At 54.5% G+C, this 18796-nt stretch overlaps 1 protein-coding gene across 5 annotated transcripts in view; it reads right to left on the bottom strand.

Moving 5' to 3' along the window:
- The window catches only part of HDAC4 (histone deacetylase 4), a 292587-nt gene that overhangs the window by 211840 nt on the left and 61951 nt on the right, over positions 1-18796 (bottom strand). Inside the window, exon 1 of one of the 5 annotated variants that reach the window (XM_088021467.1) lies at positions 8848-8929. The exons of the other annotated variants lie outside the window; for them this stretch is intronic. The gene's annotated coding sequence lies outside the window, so the exon portion shown is untranslated. Of the gene's footprint in view, positions 1-8847; positions 8930-18796 lie in introns of those variants that run through there. 5 annotated transcript variants of the gene reach the window in all.

Here is an 18796-nt window from a genome sequence, read left to right as displayed (position 1 = left end):
CGCCCTCCGCTCTGGGCCCTCTGCGCCCCCCGTGGTGAAGGCTGCTCCCCACGTCTGCTCCTCCGTCTCTCAGCCACAGAGAACAGGGCCTTCCCACATGAGCCCCCACAGGCAGGGGGCCTGTCTCCCATGTCTTGCACCTACCAGCCGGAGGCGCCGTCTGCAACAGGGAGCTCGTCCTCTCTCCCCCACTTCTGGCTCTGAAAGGCTGCCTCCCCTCCCAGCCCCTATCAGAAACGGTAACAGGTTTTGTGGTGTATTTTTAGAGTTCGTGAGTTTCTCACTCCTGTGGAATGTTCCTCCTGCCTGTCTGGTCCGAACGTAACTGTCCTCTATCGGCTCTGAGAGTAACCACAAGTCTCAGACAAGAGTAGCAGCCGACACAGAACAATGCCAAGTGAGGCCCTCCACGCAGGCCCATGTCCCCAAATCCTGCTGAGGCTTTACTCACTTCTTTCTCTGGTGAAACACGAACAAGAAAGATGTAATCAATGCCACAGTGCTAGTGGACTGTGGATGCTGAGCACAACATCCCAACACGGTCTGTGTCTCCAACAGACCAGCTCATCACTGGTGTTGAAGAGGTTATGCCAAAGACTGAAGCCACCCACCTTTTCCTTCTTAACAATAAAATAAATAAATAAGAAGGCTTCTGAGCCCTTTACAAGCACGTCATCACCGTGTGGAGTCCAGAACACCGTCTGGAGTCATGGAAAGAAGGTTCAGGATGATCAATAACCTGAACTAAAGCTCAGCAAAGTGAGCAGAAGACACCTGTAGACTCTCAGTCTGTGAGAAAAAGCAGCTGTGACCCCTGCAGGACTTACGCTGAACAACTAAGGTCTCTATTCTGGTTGGAGAACATTTTCTCCAAAGGAGTGCATGGACCCTCCACGGGGAACAGCAGGCAGGGAGGCCAAAACAGCTGTCGGGGGGAAGTTCCCAGGGACCTTTGGGTGGGCCGGCTTCAGAGTCAGGGCAAGTACAACGTCAGCAAATTCATCTGTTGCTCCAGTGAGGGCACTGGATCTCACACAGGCCCCCCCCCGAAGGCTTGCTGGGATGGGAGCAGAGACTGGAGGCCCCTGCACAGAATACAGGTTTGAGGGAAACTCCGCTGTCCTCGAGGCAGCTCACAGATTGGCCAGCAGACCGGGGAAGAGGCTCTTCCTCACAGGAAAGGGGACTCCATGCGCTGGTTTTGCCCAGGGGCTCAAAACATCTCCAATAGCCTCCCTTTTCCAGCCGTGCAGTGGAAGGAACCAAGAAACCCAACGACACTGGGCATTGCTGGCCAGCCCTAAAACCCATGCCCCAGGCCCCCCAGGAAAACAGTACTCTCCTCTACTTCTGCTTGGCCTGAGGGTAGCAGTGGCCATGTGGACACGGGGCATTTTAAACGAGCACCCCCTCTAGGGAAAATTGTCCGTGGAGGAAATCATCTGACAATCGTTCACCCTTAAAAAAGGCAAGTCCCCTTTTCCCCTCCCCCAGAGTGGCTCTCAGGTTGAATTCTTCCCCATCAGAGGGTCCTTGCTGAGTGTTTGAGACATGAGAACTGGTATTCCCAAGAGGGAAAGGAATTGGGGCCGAGGCAGAGAAGGGCCGGAGAGACGGTCACCCCGTTGTCCTGAGTGAGCACCCAGCCTCATCACCAGCCAGAGCAGGGACAGGCCTGAGGCAGCCCGAAGGACGGGGCTCCAGGGAAGCCACCAGGACCTGACAATTAGAAATAATGGCTTCTAGCTTTCTATCTACACTAACGTGTTTTTGTCTTCCTCTAGTGCCTGGGCGAACTTCCGCTTCCTCTCCTCACCCAGACCTGCCATCTTCGATAAAGGGAGCCCGTTTCGTCCTCTTGCAATGTCCCCAAACACCTGCGGCAGCCGTGGGAGGAGACGCGGGCCCGGCACGGAGGTGGCCGCTGGCCATCGGCATGGCCCCATTGCTCTCTCAGGGATCTTCGCACTGCGGCTATTTGCTTTGTTCTTCCCTTGAAACCCTCTGGTCATAACATTTTCAGTGGTTTTTTTGTTTGTTTTTTTTTTTTTTGACTCACAGTTGAGAAAACCAACCAGTTGAGTTGCTGCCTCAATGATCTGCTCATCAAGGGAAAATTCTGAGTCGGCCTGATCGCCGTCTGCGTCATTTGTAAAAGCAGCTCATTTGTAAACTGCATCCTGCAGCAACCAGAGTCCCGTTCCTCATTCTTAAAAAGAAGCTGCTGCAGCTGTGTTTTCTGCATAGACAGCAGGGCACAGCGCTCACCCACACCTCCTGGGCAGGCCCAGGACCTTTTGTCGGGGACTGTGGCACCCACCCGATGCCCGAGGTCCCCTTCCCCTGGGGTCCCTGTCAATGTTCAGCCTCGGGGTCCCCCAGCTCCTGCCCCCATCGAGCACCTCCTAAGGATCCCTGCCTCTGTAACCAGTGGCCTCCTCAGCCCCTTCCCGGCCCTCCCTCCCTGGGCCCACCCCTCACTGAGCACAGCTCCCCAAGTTGGCAGCCCAGCTCCAAAATCAGAGGGCCTGCGTCTCCACCCCAGCCTCCCCACGGAGGCCTGCTAACCTCAGACGAGCTGCTGAACCTGGTCCCTCATACAACAATGAAGTGAATGCAGCAAATGTGCACGGCAGAGTCCAGGAAGCCCTCAGTCCACGTGGCCATGGCTGGGCATGGACAGGCTCTGCACCTGGGGCAAGAAATCTTACTTCTTGCCATGACGGCCGAGTAAACACCATGTGCACTGTGAGCAGGGAACGATGCTAGGTGGTGGCATGATGTTCTTACATTATTGATAACGTGAAAAGCATTCACACGGCAGGCCCCACTGAATCCACAAGGCCCCTGGGAAGCTCAGATGGAACAACACAGCATCCATGAAAACATCCTAAAAACTCCGTGTGCAAAATAAATGGTTTAAATCTGTTTAAACTTCTTGCTCCTTCAAAAAACATGCTGTTTTAAAAGGAGATCCAGGCCTGAGGAAAAGTTGTACACAAATGAGGATGTTCCCGTTTGCCGGGCTCCATGAACACCACCGTTTATCACTAAAAGGCCCCAGGAGGCAGGAGCCCAACCGCTGGGCTGTCCCCTCGTGCCTGCAAACTATTTGGTAGGGATTAGGAATAACACAGCACAAACGCCTATTTTCAGGCAGACAGGATTTTACCTATGGTTTTCTAAAGCTAGCAAAAACAAGAAAGAAAATGAAAATGATTTGGGGCCAAGGTCTTCATGGTGACCCACAGGGCCCAGATGAAGGCATATGGTGAGGGCCACACAGTCTGGATGGCACCCGTTCCATGTCACTCAGGGGAGTCCAGCACCTTCTGGGCCGGCCGAAGGCTCAGCAAGCATTTTTCTAGTCTAAATACAGACGAGAAATCAATTTGAATAGCGCAAATATAGCCACGCTCATCTTTTTTTTTTTTTTTTCTGATTCTCATGTTTTGCTGTGTTCCCTAACTGCAATGACCGTCACCCAGTGGTAAGCGTTCACACATGTTGGTGGTATACAGGTTTCTCAAGAGGCGGCAGGTGCATCAGTAGCTGATGTAAGGAGTTTGTTTCCTGAACCTCTATCCTCAGTACATTTTCTGGACAATGAGGAACATTTCTCACTCCTGCACAGTTTTGTGGAGCCTGGTTTGGTGGAGCAATGTGGGTCCACATCCTTTACCGGAGAGTCTGGGTCTCCCCGAAGCCCCTCTCACAGGCATCCTCCCCCACGCACTCAGAGCTGACGCAGGACAGCCCCGTCCGCCCCTTCCTTTGTGGAAGCCACTCTGCTGGAGCCCGGAAAGGGGAAAAGGGCTTTCTGGGTTTTTCTTTATCCTTTTTTGTATTTTTGCATATATAACACTATTTCTGCATGAATTATTTTCAAAAGAGAATGCCAAAATAAGTTCTACAAGTTTCCAGATTTGTAGGCAGGATAAATAAGAACTCAGTTAGGTTTTCAATCATGTTCAAATTATTTGCATATGTGCAGCTTAGTTTCATTTAGTTACTAAATTCTAGCCATCCCTAGACAAATGGACAAATGAAACTTGCATTTCAAATTTAAACGTTACGTATGTGCACACATACACACACACACACACACACACACAGAGAAGTGCACACGCCCAGTTAAATCTGTACAGACAAATCCTTAGCAAACACTTTTCTGAAACCCATTACCTAAATGCATTTGGGAACACAGCTGTCACTGCCCTCACAGGCCATGAATCTCGACAACATTCAAGATGACCATGAAGGCAGCAAACAGAGAAGTATTAGGTTACCGGTCTTTCAGATGATGAAGAACTGTGGGTAAACTCAGAAGTGCGGTGATCTCCCTACAGCAGAAATGATCCTGGCTGGGGCGCCTGGGTGGCTCAGTCGTTAAGCGTCTGCCTTTGGCTCAGGTCATGATCCCAGGGTCCTGGATCAAGCCCCGCATTGGGCTCCCTGCTCAGCGGGAAGCCTGCTTCTCCCTCTGCCTCTCCCCCTGCTTGTGTTCCCTCTCTCACTGTGTCTCTGTCAAATAAATAAATAAAATCTTTAAAAAAAAAAAAAAAAAGAAATGATCCTTGCTGTTCTAGACTGCCTATGTGAGAGAATCATCACATTTCAATAATCAGGTGATGATTCAAGATCTCAGAGAATGCCACCATCAGTCTTGCTTCTAGAAACCAATGATGGATCTGGGTTCACAGGTACCCAGCTCTTCCCCAGAAGTCACTTCTCTGAAGAAAGCCCCAATTTCTGCTTTCCTGGCACTTCCCATCTCTTCCTACGCTTCGAAGGCAGGAAAGGTTCTGCCCCCATCAGGATTCTCGGGCCAACAGTCAGATGGAGGCCGCTGACCCAAGGCCAAAGGTCAGTGACTACGACCAAGGAGTCAGAGGCTGAGTTGGCTGACACCTGCGCCCAGGCCAAGCAGTCCTGGGTGAACACATGTCTGGGCCCCTCATGCAGCCCGTCCCTCAGTAGCCGGACCAGCAGCGCACTGACCATGCTCCAGCCTCATGGCCTTCAGTCCTCATGCAAAAACATCATTTAAAACAAGCCCTCAGACACCCACTCAACAGCAGGGCTGGCTACCGGGGCAGGGTCCCCAGCATTGCCCAGACCAAGGCCCTCAGACAAGGCACAGCCTGGCCCCAGCACCCACTTGATTTAAACGTGATGGGGGTGTCGTGGGGGACAAGAAGAGCAAAGGCAGGACCCTCCCCCCCAGCTCCCCAGACGACAGCTGGCGACCCTCCCTCCCCTTGTTTCCCACCCAGTCCCACACCGTGTAGGGACTATTCAGAGAGAACCTTCTGGAAAGGGCTTCTGAGATGCATGGGATGTTTGGGGATGCAGGAGGGGGGCCTGAACCCCGTGTCCCCTCCTGCCGCACCTCCCTAGGGAGCTAGGCACCCCAAGTCCGGCACGGTGTGGAACAGCAGGGGGCATGGGGGCCGCAGGCCTGGCCCCAGTACTGGCTGTGCTCCTCAGGCTCCTCTTCTAGCCCCACACACTCCAGAGGCCACGCTGCCAGGAAGATCCTGCTCAGGCTGTGCCCATGCACGCTCTGCCTTCTCACGGCATCCGGTGCCCCGAAGGGTCTGGAAACCTGACACGAAGGAGGGAAGAGCTCTGGGCACACAGCCTGTACCTGGAGTGAGCCCCGTGCCCCAGTGGCCGTCCTCTGCCGCGTGGGGTCTGCACCCAAGACCCTCAGAGAAACATGTGCTGATTTTAGAAACACGAAGAAGGGGTTATATTCAGAAACAAAGCACCGCAGGGCCTGAGACGGAGACATGATGGCGGCCTCCCTGTGAGGCCCAACAGCCCCTGCTGGGACCAGGTGGGCCTTAAAGGCTGGCAGCCGGACCAGCCAGAGGTCCCAGGGCCTTGGTCCCTCTTCATGGTGACAGCAGCCCCGCCCCCGCCTGGAAAACAGGGTGCTACTGCTCGCAGGTCTCCCACGGCTCACCGTGGATTCCAAACGGCAACCCCAAATTCCAAAGGGCAACTCCTGTTTGAGAAAATGATTTTAGGAAAAGTTCTACTTACTTGGATAATTTTCTGACAACCATGCTTAGTCTTGCAAATACCACCGGGTGGGTTTTTTTCAAGTTCTCTTTCTGAACCATCATAACAGAACGTGGCTGTTGGAGTGTTTTACATTTTCTCCCAGGATGGGGATTTAGGAACGGTGCACACATCTCCCTGTGTCAAGGTGAGGATCTCTGCCCCTCACTTCTGATGTTCCCACACAAACTGAACAGGCCAGGCCGAGGAGCAACACCCAGCGAAGGCCCAGCGCCCACCCAGAAGTGAAGGCCACAGAGTCGAGCTGGAAAACGCCAGAGACATCCTGTCTCCAGAGGCCCTGCCTGGGCTGGATCCCAGCCGCAGCCCCTAACTCTGAGACCCTGGGCACGGCATCCCCTCTCCTGGGCCTGGGTCTCACAGTGAAAATAGGGTTATAAAAGTACCTACTTGTATAGGTGTGTTTGAAGGATTCTGTAAGAAATTTCATTCACATGCTCAGCATTGGCCTAGCACCCAGAAAGCGTTCCATGAATACTGGCTATCGTTTTAGAGATGACAAAGTAAGAACCCAGAGGGGAAGTTCGTGCTCGGGACTAGAAGGAACCACAGACCTGGCTCCGCCTCACTGAGCTGGGTCCCTGGTGACACAGGATGACAGGATGACCGGAGTGGCAGTCAGCACCGATGTCCCTAGCAAGAATTTAACAATTCCATGACGCTTTAAAGCAACCCAGGGGCGAGAAATGACAGCCAAGATTCCTAGGTTTTGTTTCCAGAGGGTCTTCTTAGCAAAGTAGGGAATCTACAGATCTCTCTGGAAGAGCAGCCTACCAATGGAAAAAAGATGGTAAAGGAGATATGCTCGGTTTTTAGACAAGAGTGAAACATGCAACCACCATCCCCAGATGGCTATCACTTCCCAAGAGGGAGGCACTCCGCTTCTGGGCAAAGACCAGCGCTTGCGGCGCAGTCTGCACAGAGCGCGGTGGATGGGGCCTCCGGCGTCGGGGATGGGGCCTGGGGCGTCGGGGAGCGGTGGGCAGCACACTGCAGCAGGACGCAGGAGCTGGAGAACGGTCCCCGTGCCCACGGCGCTGTGGGCAGCAACCTGTCCCCACGGGCAGTGCCCAACGCCCCAGCCCCTCACCCGGCTGACTGCGGACCCCCTTTATCCTACCCCACACCCTGTCGCAGGGCATGGAGGTTAGAGGAGGAGGTGGAAGAGGCCACCACTCAGCACCCGCTGACTTCCAACGTTCTAAGGTGACTGGCTAGCAAGTCACTAGGCCACACAGAATGACCCTCCACAGTTACGTAACAGGACACGGAAAATCCCGTACAAGTTTCTCCGGAGAGCGAATCGCACTTTACCTTCAGCCAAGGCTTTTGTTTGGGTCCCAGCAGCCCCTCCAGAGCCAGTCCTCTCAGGGCAGTCAGCCCGGAACAGAGGAAGAAAGTTGAGCCGTGCCCTGCCGGCGCCCACTGATGAGGACTACATCGCCCCGCCCCGACATCTGGTTTCTATTTCATCCCCGTGTTGTCACATTACATAACAAGCAGATGCTGCGCGGGATCACCGCAGACTCGAGGCTCCCGACTCCCAGAGAATGCCCAGAACGTGGGCTCCGATGGCCGGGACCGCTCCCACGAAGCCACACCGCTGCACACTTTACCTGGCTCTTAGAGCAAACGCCCTCGGAAGAAGACATAGGACACCAACCACTCCTACCTCTTCCTGAAATGGAGTTCCACTCCGAATTCCTTCTCCGAATTCCACATGCAAATGTGGGGAAAACATAAGTTCTCTGTGGTCCGAGGTTCATTTTCCAGACCTCAGCCTCGGAGATGTACAGGAAGAGGGCTGTAGACTGGGCTATGGAGGGTCCCAACGATAAAGGGCCAGAGCCCTGCCAGCAAGGGCAGGTGTGGGACCCCAGAGGGGAGAAGACACCCTTCAGGCATGTGGATGGAGAGCCTTGGAGCAAGTGTTGTGGGAGCTCTGGAGCCACACTGGGGAGCAAACACCATGTGCCCCCTCAGCTTGCTTGGGAAGCAGTGAGGATTCATATTAAGAAGACCCGCCCCCCACACTCCAGGCGCCAAGGCTGTGATGGCCAGCAAGCAAGTGGGAGCCCCTTTCAAGAGTGTGCTCCAGAGCGGCCCCTCCAGGGCTGCTGTCCGCCATCTCAACCCACCCAGACCAACCAACGCAGGCCAGCGTCAAGCACGAGGGTGCCAGGGGCACAGAGCTTCCCCAAGGTCACCTGGAGTAGCCCATGAGCTCTAGGTAAGAAAAATCAGACCCACGGCCGAGGTACCCATCTGGCAGTCAAGCTCCTAAGGGGCTTCGTGCAGGACAGAAATCTAACCACTAAGCCACAGAGTCTCCTCGGCTGACTGGTCCGGGGCAATCACTGACCTCCAGGTGAACCATTCTGCACAAAATCTAACCACTAAGCCATGGAAACTCTCCTCGGCTGAGTGGTCCGGGGCAATCACCGGCCTCCTGGTAAACCATTCTGCACAAGGGGAAGTGAGAATTTAAAATTTTTCTCTTATTAATACATAGAAGTGGCCCGGCCGACCTGGTGGGCAAGAAATCGAATGAGGCAGTGGACTTAGCAGCGTGGTCTGCCCAGCCACGGGCAGAAGCCGCCTGGACTCCCCCGCGTCTGCCATCTCGCCCAGGCCTGGGGCGGGGCCCTGCAGACGGGACAGCAGTGGTGTTCAATGGACTTCAGATCCCGCTCTCCTCACTGCACCGGGGGCAGCAGACACTTGTTGGGGGAGAGCTGTCTCAAGGGCAACACTTACCAGGCAAGGGGCACAGTTCGGCCCCAAGGGCAGGCAGTGTCACGGAGGACCTAAGGTTGGCATCGCAGGAAGGCCTCGCTGCAGAACAGCTTGTTCTTGAGCCCCGGAGGCAAAGAGGCTCAGACCTCGAGGCAGAGGAAACCGCACAGGGCAGCCCCTCCCAGGCAGGGTTGGCTCTCTGCCCCACCCCCGGCCCCCAGCATGGAAAGGCACCAGCACGAAAGGGGATAAGCACAAGGAGCCCCAGATGTCACTGAGCAGACCAGACAATGTGCACGAGCGTAAGGAGGACGCGGAGCAGAACAGAGCGATTGCAGAGGACATCACGGAGCCCTACACAGTGACGGCCACGCCCCCAGCTACCTGGTGAGGGACTTCTGGAAGATGCCCTGTCAATGTATCGGTGTTTTCCTAACCTGGGCAGGGGGACGGGGCCCTGCACTGTGCACAACTGGGCTTTTTCTTGTTACACTGACCTGGCTATGGCTGGGTCAAAGGGATGGACAGAGAAGGGCCCACATATGCCAATGAGGGAGGCCAGGCCGGGGTCACTGCGTGCAAAGCGGGAGTCACTAGAAAACACACCTTTCTCTGAAACAGACACGTGGGTGCGATGCTTTGATGGGACGCCTGAGCCACCACTGCCCTGCTGCAGGTGAGCCGTGTCCAAAGCCACTGCCAAGGCCATGGCCACTGGACAGTGAAGAAAACGAACCGTGACTTTAATCTGCCTGAGCCACATGATCGGGCCAACATTCTCCACATGCTCAGAACTGCCTGTAAACGTTCAGTGCAACCTACAGCTGTCTGACGCAGGTATGTCTCTTCAACCACCTGCGGTCACACTCAAACTCTTCCAACATTACCCGCACTGTGCTGGGTCTGGTCTCATGCAGCTTTCCACCCAGGGGCAGTCAGCCTAAACAAAGCCAGCCTCCCAAGAGCAAATAAGGAAATAGACCCCCTGCCCCTCGTGAACAGGGTCCCCAGGGAGCGTTGCAGGCCTGGGGGGCATAGCAGCACCCATTTGAGTGTTAGATCGCCCCCAAACTTGTGCTCATAACCACAGCGGGGGAAGATCGGGCCAGTCCCCAAAGTGGCTCACAGGTGATGATGGGCCAGAGCAGCAAAGCCCGCGCCCCGCAGCACGCCCAGCCCTTGCCATCCAGGCTCCCTGTCCCAGGGCCTCCTCTGCTTCCCGTTCTGTCCTGCGGGGCCCTCCCTGCTGACCGGGCAGGACAGCTCCAGTCCGACCCCAGTGGCAGCTGGCAGGCGTGGCCACAGACATGCTCTTCCTCTCCACTCCTACCTGCTTCAGGTTCAGATTTGTTATCTGATTCGGTAAAAGTCTGGGCTCTCTGCTGGTTGCCAAGAATGAAGGCTACACCTGTACCTACATAAGTAATAAAGAGGATTGGCTGGAAAGCCCCTGGAGCAGCTCCCAGAAACCAGAGAATACCCAGCCCTCTCGAGAAAAGCGGGCACCAGGCAACTCCGGAGTCTTGGGGACCAGTGCCACCAAACGTCCAAGGTCTGTGGCCCGCTGGCCTGCTGGCCTGCCCATCACTCGCTTCCCCTCTGGCACTCAAACTGAATGCAGCAGCTCCTGGGCCTCCATGTGGCCAGGTTAGCCACCGGACACGAAGGGGCCTCTTGCTGCAATCTGAAGGACTCCTAGACAAGGGCGCTGCCACTGGTATTCCCACCAAAGACCACACTTTCTTTCCTTGGGGTTGGGGGCTGTATCTCCCATAAAAATAAAGAGGGGGAAATAAATAAGTAAAGAGAGAAGCAGCCAGTGCCCACCAGAGGCTGTGCAGCGGCTGAGCCTGCTTGAAGAACACTAGACAGGGGCTGCCGGCCTGAGCCTACGGGCCAGGTCCCCAGGGAAAGGTGCCATGACCACTACCAGAGGCTGAGCCTGAGCAGGCCCGCCAGGCAGGCCTCGGGGCCTCAGGACAAAGGCAACAGTCACTGGTATTCCCCTCTGCTTTTCCTCAAACGGCCACTAAGGGCATGAGCCCCTGTCGGGTCGCATTACAAGCCAATCCCATCATCCTCTCTGCAACAGATGCCAATGGTGTTTACTGACATTTACGAAACAGCACACGGGCACAGGATGGCTGTCTGGCCCATCGTGCTTTTGGCCAGGTCAACCGCAGCGTTGGTTCTATCTTACAAAGAAGAAAACAGAATCTCCCAGAGTTTCGCGGCGTCTGGCCCCATCGGAGCTCTGTGCACCCCTTGGCGGCAGGATGCCCACTCTCGTGCTCAGCAGCCTTCACGGCACATGAGCAAAATGCCTGGTGTCATCGGCACACTTGTTCCGCACCGTGTCACAACATCTGGCCCTGGCAACGCTGCCTGGTTGGGCGAGTGAGGACCGCTGAGCCACACATCACACAAATAGCAGGATGAAGCGCCCTTAGCCGGCGTCAGCTGTCTCCAGCCACAGACACACAACACCTAGCATCTCGTTCTGCACGGCCAGGAAACATAGAGGCCTGGGTGTTGCTGGCAGGTTCGAGAAATGAAAGGACACTGAAAACCGAGGGCTCTGCTGGAATGGAGGCCCCGCCCCGTGCCTACAGGGAAGGGCTCCAGAATTCTCTCCCAGATGAGAGCAGAGGGGAGCACTACGGGAGAGCGCAGCCTGGCCCCTCCCCAATCACACACTCACTGACAGAAGTGCTAAAACTTCATGTTTCTGTTTTAAACAAACATGAAAATGGATCCTTTAAACTACATTTCCCACAAAATTCCCATGCTGAGACTTTCTAACAACTCCAGAGCAGCCTCTCTCTCCCCAGGGTGACACAGCAAGGGGACCTGCAGGCAGGGCCAACCTCGTCCCACGGGCCCTTCCCAAGACTAAAGGGCTCAGAAAGGATTACTTGACATGCTCCCCAACAGCAGAGATCCTGCAGTCCTCTTAAGCACTAACATAATGTGCTGGGGAGACAGAACACTCCCCAATAGAAGTCTCAATGAAAAATCCAAAGTCACAAAAATCACAACCAGATATTCTCAGTTCAGACTTGAGGGATCTTAGCAATATGATAAAATCATCACCGTCAATCAAAAGGCACCAGATGCCAGCGCATGCTCTCTGCTGGCCTCACACAGTGCTCCCCTGCGCTGGGGCTGGACAGCAGACTGGGCAGGACAACCGGCAGGGCAGAGTGGCATCTGGGCGGTAGGTGGCACACTGCCTCCCACCCAAGTCATCTCAGTGCTGTCACCATGCCCTCTGCCCTGGGCTCCAGGTCCACAAGGGGTCAACGAGAGACACCACCATCCCTGACCCGCACGGTGGGTGAAGAGCCACGCAAGCCCCTCTCTGCAGACAGCACATACCCTGAGCAGAACACAACACTGCACGTGTGTCTCCACCTGTGGTCATGGAGAGGTCAAACACAGTGCGCGTGCGCACATACACACACACACACGCATGTGCACACACCCGTGCGCGCGCACACACACACGATTTTACATTCTGCCCTTTCTTCCTTATTTGAAAGAAGGCCAAGGCCAGATAGTAAAATCCAAGAATAAAAATCTCCCCTACTGTCCTCCATTCTAAAGCAAACACTTGACTGTTATTTACAGTTTTGTTAAGAAAAATGAAGCATTGCACTGCTACAAGAGGAAAGGCAAATTCACGCTTCTCCTTGTGTGTCCAACTAAATTACAGCTTCCACATCTGCCTTCTACAAAAACGAACGGAGCCGCTGGAACAAGGACCGTGGCGCCTTTACCAGCACGGCCCAAGGAAGCGCGGCTCCTCTCTGCAACCGTCCTTCGGGGCGCTCCCCGGCCTTCGGCACCATGGCACAACCAGCAGACGTCCGTAGCCTGTCCGTCCACTCCGGCCCCACAGACAGGCCTGGCAAAGTGGACAGGGAGCTTCAGCAAGAGGCAGGGCCCCTGGCCCAAGGCCCAGGGCTGGCACGGGCAGGGGGCCTCAGGCAAACCGCCTTCCTTCTGGGCTTCTTCGTCTACATGACGAAGTTTCGTAGCTCCTCCGAGGACAGGTGTGCTCCCGGCTGGCCAGCGCTCCCTGCACCTCGGTGTCCCCACGCTGGCCAGGGCACACGCTCCTCGCCGGCGGGGATGAGGGGCAAGGAGCCAGGGAGGACACGTCCCGGGAAGACATTTCGGGGGGCCTCGCCCAGCACACGGAGGGTGCCCAAGGGCAGGGGGCTAAAGGAGAAACTGGTGTAAGAAGCTTCCTGGCCCAGGCTTGACCTCTGTGCACGGGAGCACCAGGGGAGGGCGGCCGGCCACTCTGCCGGCTCCTCACCCAGCTCCCCCACTCCTCCTCCCACCGGCACACAGATGTGCTCAGCGGCAGAGCCTGGCTTCTGCTCACACTCGTTTCATAATTTTAAATATACTCTTAACGGAAAGTAACCGAAGTACTTGACAAGAGCAGCTGACGCAAATGTCCCTGCAGCAGGCAGTGAGTCATCCCCGCAGTGTGAAAGTGAGAGCTCGGAGCAGAGCCCGAGAGGCAGTCGCACACGGGGGGCGTCCTCCGAAGGCAGAAAGATGAGCGGCACAGCCGAGCCACGGCCACTCTCGCTGTCAGGCCGGCACCACTGAGACAGCTCTGACGGGGGGGCGGCGGACTGTCCACAAGCCCTCCGGAGGCCGCGGCGGCTACGCATGATGGCGGGCTTCCACTTCACTCAGCAGACATGGCTGGTCAGGCCTCAGCATCCCCAGACCCCCAGGTCTGCCAGGTTAGCCGCCTGACATCGTGGCAAAGTTGGTTCCTTGTGAAAATACGTGTCCTCAGAAGAAAGCCGGCCTACCATGCTGGTGACAGAGTGAGCCATTAAGAGCAGCCTCTGAGTCTGGCAATGTGGCCTCAAGTGTTTAAAACCTTCTCCAAGCGCAGCTGGGTTGTAAGAAGAGTAAGGAACCCCTCGGAAGGCAGGAGCTGAATTGGACCCGCATTGGCATGAAGGCCAGGGCCCATCCTGAGGCTGCCACCTGACTCAGCCACGCTCGTTGGGTCACTGCTAAAAGCCACGGCTGAAGGCCAGGAGACCAAGCCGGGGGCTGAGCAGGAGGAGAGAGACTGCGGCTCCCCTGGGGTGGGGGGGAGGCTGGTCAACCTCTCTGCTGAAGGGATGCACCCCTGCCTGGCCCTGACGCTGGCAGGGAGGGCAAATCAAGAAAGAAGAGTCCTGTGGGGGCCCACGACCAGAGATCACCTGACAGTGGTTGGGGGGGGGAATCCGGACACCCCCCAAGACCCGAAAGACACGGCAGCAGATGCATCTAGAAGTGTGTCCCAGGTGAAGCCGTGCCGGCCTATACTGCCCAACCAGGCAGACATAGACACGTATCCTCCCTGGATGGGCACGTTACCAACCTCAAAACAATGTCTGTGAAACATTACAAGGCATAAAATCTAAAGCTGGGGAAAAACCCAGGGAGTAGAAGTCAGGCCAGGACAGACTTCAATTACAGGAAAATCTGATCTGACCACAAAATACATCTCCACACCAGGCGTGAAGAAACAGGCAGGGTCATCCAAGGAGCCAGCGGCTGTCGGGGACCGTCACTCAGCAGCCGCACAGCCCTGGGTCCTGTAAGCTCTCCCTGCGCCTCAGTCTCTCCCCCGCCAAAGACAGACAGTAACAGCCAGACCCTGCGCTGCGAGAGCACGCAGGGAGCAAGCAAGGCTGCAAACCACCCACCGTTACTAACACCAAAAACGGTCAGACACATGTGAACGTGTGCGAAAAAAACTGTTCCTAATTAAAACTAAAAACAAAATGAGTAGGTTAAATAGTCCATCAGATATGGCTGAGGAGACAAGTGCTGAACAGCAAAATGGCACAGAGGGGAGAAGCAGGAGGGCAACCCAGAAAGACACCAGTGACAAGTATGAGCGGCTGGGGGGGGGCACAGGGCAAAGGGAGGGACACGGACCTGCGCTCACCGGAGGGCCGCACGGGGACAGACATGCGTCAGGTGCAGGAGGCCCACAGACACTTTCAGAACAGGCAGAGAGCCCTACCAGCCCGCAAACCCACCTGGGAGCCGCCGTGCTTGAGACAGCGGAGGACAGGCAGACAGACAGGCACACGGACAGGCAAGGGGGCATCTCGACTGCTGTTTAGCCCAAGATGCTGGGACGCCTGGGGAGCCACACTTCACACACACACACACGAAGGCAAATGCCATGCAGACCAGGGACCCAGCTGTAAAAAATGAAATAATACAAGCCCAGAACAAGACATGGGGGTTCCCCTGGAGCAGGAACAGAGGAAAGCTTTCTAACTGCAACTCAGTAGCCAGAAGCACTTAAAAAAAAAGAAGAAATTGGTCAACTTGAATCATGCTGGGGGGAGGGGGTTTACATGGCAAAGATGTACCACAAAGAATTAAAAAAACAGTGGACAGATTGGGGGAAAGTATTTGCAATATATCTCACAGATAAAAACTAATACTCCTGATGTATAAAAAACTCTTAAAACTTGTGGGAACAATGACCAAAATCCTGACAGAAAAACAGGCCAAAGGCATGAGGAGAGAGTAAGGCCCTCACACTGACCTTCCACTTGTTATCTGTCGGACTGGCAAAAAGTACCAGGCTTTACCTTCCACACCGTGTGGGCACAGGCGGCAAGGGGAACACAAGCTGGTACAAGCTTCATACCGGCAAACGGGCCAAAATCGAACCCGATTACGCATCTGCTCGTCTTCTGTAGGAATCCCTCTGCAGGTGAAGTCGGAAGATGCAGGTGCGGCAGAGGAAAGCGCGTGTGCACAAGGTCATCCCAGGGCAAGCGCAGGCCACGGGCTCCGGGGACATGCTGCGGCGTGGAGAAGCCACGTGCAAGAGACCTACCAGGACGGCGTCCCTTAGGTGCAAGACCGAAGCCCAGATAAAGTGCATGCTGTATTTGCTCTTTTGTCCAGAAAGCAAATTGGGAGAGCAAGGGTGGGGCCGGGGGTGGCCACAGGGTGGAAGGTCAGGCCCGCTGGGCAGGGACACCACTCTCTGAGTCCAGTTTCTTACACATCACTGGCTTAGGGGCTGCACTAATGTCGCACATACTCAAAAAAGGAAAATAAACAAAATAAAGTATGAGGAAGGGGAACAAATGAAATACAAACAGAAACAAAATGAACCAAACCACATTTCAAGTGAGTAATGCAAGCGCACGAGGGCGGGGCTGGGGGGCGCTAAGAACGATCCCAAGTAGCTTTGAGACACAGTATTCAGATTCCCTCAACAAATACGGAACCCCGGTGGGTGGGTTTCTTTCTCACAGAGGCACAGATTAACAATCTCTTTCTGAGCATTCTGGGATTAAACCAGTCAGTAAGGAGGTGACGGAGACTGGGAGCAAAGCTTCTCATCGTGGGAGGAGGGGTGACAAAATACGGAAAAGAGAGAGGGTGGTCCGTGGACCTGTGACGCTGGCCGCAACGAGAAGTGTCGGCGTGCGCTCTGCAGTTCACGTGCTCACACGGAACACAACCTAGGCGGGAGGGGTGTGTGCGTGCCCGCCCCATCCATCTCCTAGCCCGGCCTGCTCCCAGGCCACGGGGAGCTCTCCCACAGAGTCGGCACAGCCAGCATGCAGAGCTGGCTTTCCAAACGCCAGTCCCCGAGAAACAGAACCTCTTGGGGAAAGAGCAGACTCCAGGTGTGCGGCAGGGAAGGCACCAGAGAGGCAGACCACCTGAGAGAGCAGAGAGGACCCCCGGAGCACTGGGGACCAGTCAGAGTAGCCAGCATGCAGGGGCTGCCACTGGACAAACGAGGACACTACAGGTACCAGAATAGGTCAGGTTGACAAAGGCTTAGAACCCAGTTAATAAGAATCCATGACCCCAAATTCATGTAAATAAATAAGCAAATAAATAAGAAAGAAAGGGAAGTCCTCTATAGGAGAAGGCTGACCACGGCATGTAGTGAGGACAGCACGAGAAGCCCACCATTCAGCCACCATCGTCACAGCACACGTGGCCGCTATAGGAAGAGGGGACTCAGTGAGGCTTCTGTCACGCAGAAGTCTGGAAGTCTCTATCACCAAAACCATCTATTGGTTCTTGGACTTTTCTACTAATTACTGGCAAATAGGAAATAGGTGGGTTGTAGTCAGGGACTCTTTGGCCTTTGAGTGAACTTATTTTGGTTCTGCAGACCCTAACAAAACGCTGGTATCACGGCGACACCCAGGGGAGGTGCTAAGCCCCCTTCTGTGAGCACGAGGCCTCCAGAGCGTCCCAGTCGTGGGAAAGCTGACTTCCACCTTTTGATCATCTTCAATCTATTCATTAAAACTATATATTTCCTCCCAATTGGGGGGGGTAATTATGAAAAGTGGAGTACTTATTAATCTCCTATATTTCATAAACAGTCTCCTGTACCTATGTGAATTCTGTAGTTTCCCTGCAATGACATTCCCACCATAAAACCCTCGGTGACAACCAGAGAATGTGCTCTCCTAGTCTCTCCCCAACATTCTGTTCAGGGCTTCCATCTCTGTTCATAAGTAAAACTTGCATATAATTTTTGCTTTCTTGTTGTTTCTAACAGGTTCTAGAATTAGGGCACTTCCATTCCATAAAATAAGATAACACTTTTCAAGGCTTAGAAGCAATTTTGAAGAGAGCAAAGACACTGCACGAACTTTGATAAAACACAGAGCAATCTCTTAAGGAGCCGGGTTTTGTTTTTTTTTTTTAAGATTTTATTTATTTATTTGAGAGAGACAGAGACGGGGAGAGAATGAGCGGTGGGGAGGGGCAGAGGGAGAGAGAGAGGGAGAAGCAGACTCCCCGCTGAGCAGGGAGCCCGACGTGGGACTCGATCCCAGGACCTGCAGATCATGACCTGAGCTGAAGGCAGACGCTTAACCAACTGAGCCACCCAGGCGCCCCAAGGAGCAGTTACTTTTAAGAAGCATTCGGTTGGGTCCTTTACCAACAAGTCCCAAGTCTATACAAGTTCCTCTTAATGACAACTAGCTCATGTTGCTTCTCAGCAGGGAAAAGGATGCTTCTCTTCTGTGCTGAGTGTAGACACAGGATACGACGTACGCTCTGGGACACCGCTGATGGTGGTGATCTAACTTTCCAGCTAAGTGCTGAGAACCCCTCCTTCTGGGCGTCCTCCTTCCAGGTGACGCTCCATTCTGCTCGTGCAGAAGCCCTACTGTGTGCACTGTGCACAGGTCCCTTCTGTCTGGCAGCCGACAGCACCCTCCACCCCTCCAGCTGAGCTCAGCGCCCCACTGCTGATGGCATTCTGCCCCAGGCTGGATGGCCCTGCAGACCTCAGCGCCCCTTCATCTGAGCATGTGCAGTGCAGGCAGGCAACAGTGTGAACTCTCACTTTGATGGCAAAAATAAAAGTGTTCATTTATTGAGAATGTTTCTACCTAACCTTCCTATTGGATGTGTTTTCTTCTTTACTCTTAGATCTCTCTTGGCTCTTCTGTTTTCTTTATTACTCGACACTTCTAACACTGTCATCATTTATTTCCCGTGTGATATATTTTTCGGACAGTTTGGATCCAGAAGAAGTATTCTAAAGATCCCCACTCATCTACAGCCTTTCCTGAAGTTTGCCTTTTTGCAAATTGGCAAACAAATGAGAACAAAAATTCTAGTAAATTCATTCTTCATCAGCTGCGTATGTATTTACATAATAAGTCATAACAATTTATAATTAAATGCAACATAAATACAAGGCATACATAAAATAATCAATCATTTTCAATAGCTGTAACTCCTGCCCTGCAGTGTCCGTGGACTGGAGGTGGTGCGGCCGCGTCGGTCGTCCCTGAGGCCCGCCAGCCCACCCAGGTGGGACCACAGAGAGGCCCAGACCTCTAGGGTCCAGTGCACCGCCCCCCACACAGGCGCACACTCCCCTCACCCCATACACACCCACATAGGAGCAACACTTCCCCTT

Source organism: Eumetopias jubatus, unplaced genomic scaffold (assembly GCF_037043125.1).
Source record: "Eumetopias jubatus isolate StellerSeaLion01/CBP00866 unplaced genomic scaffold, mEumJub1_p1.0 scaffold_3, whole genome shotgun sequence".
NCBI lineage: Eukaryota > Metazoa > Chordata > Mammalia > Carnivora > Otariidae > Eumetopias > Eumetopias jubatus.
Note: the sequence above shows the minus strand (reverse complement) of the source record. Positions and strands in the feature narration are given on the sequence as shown.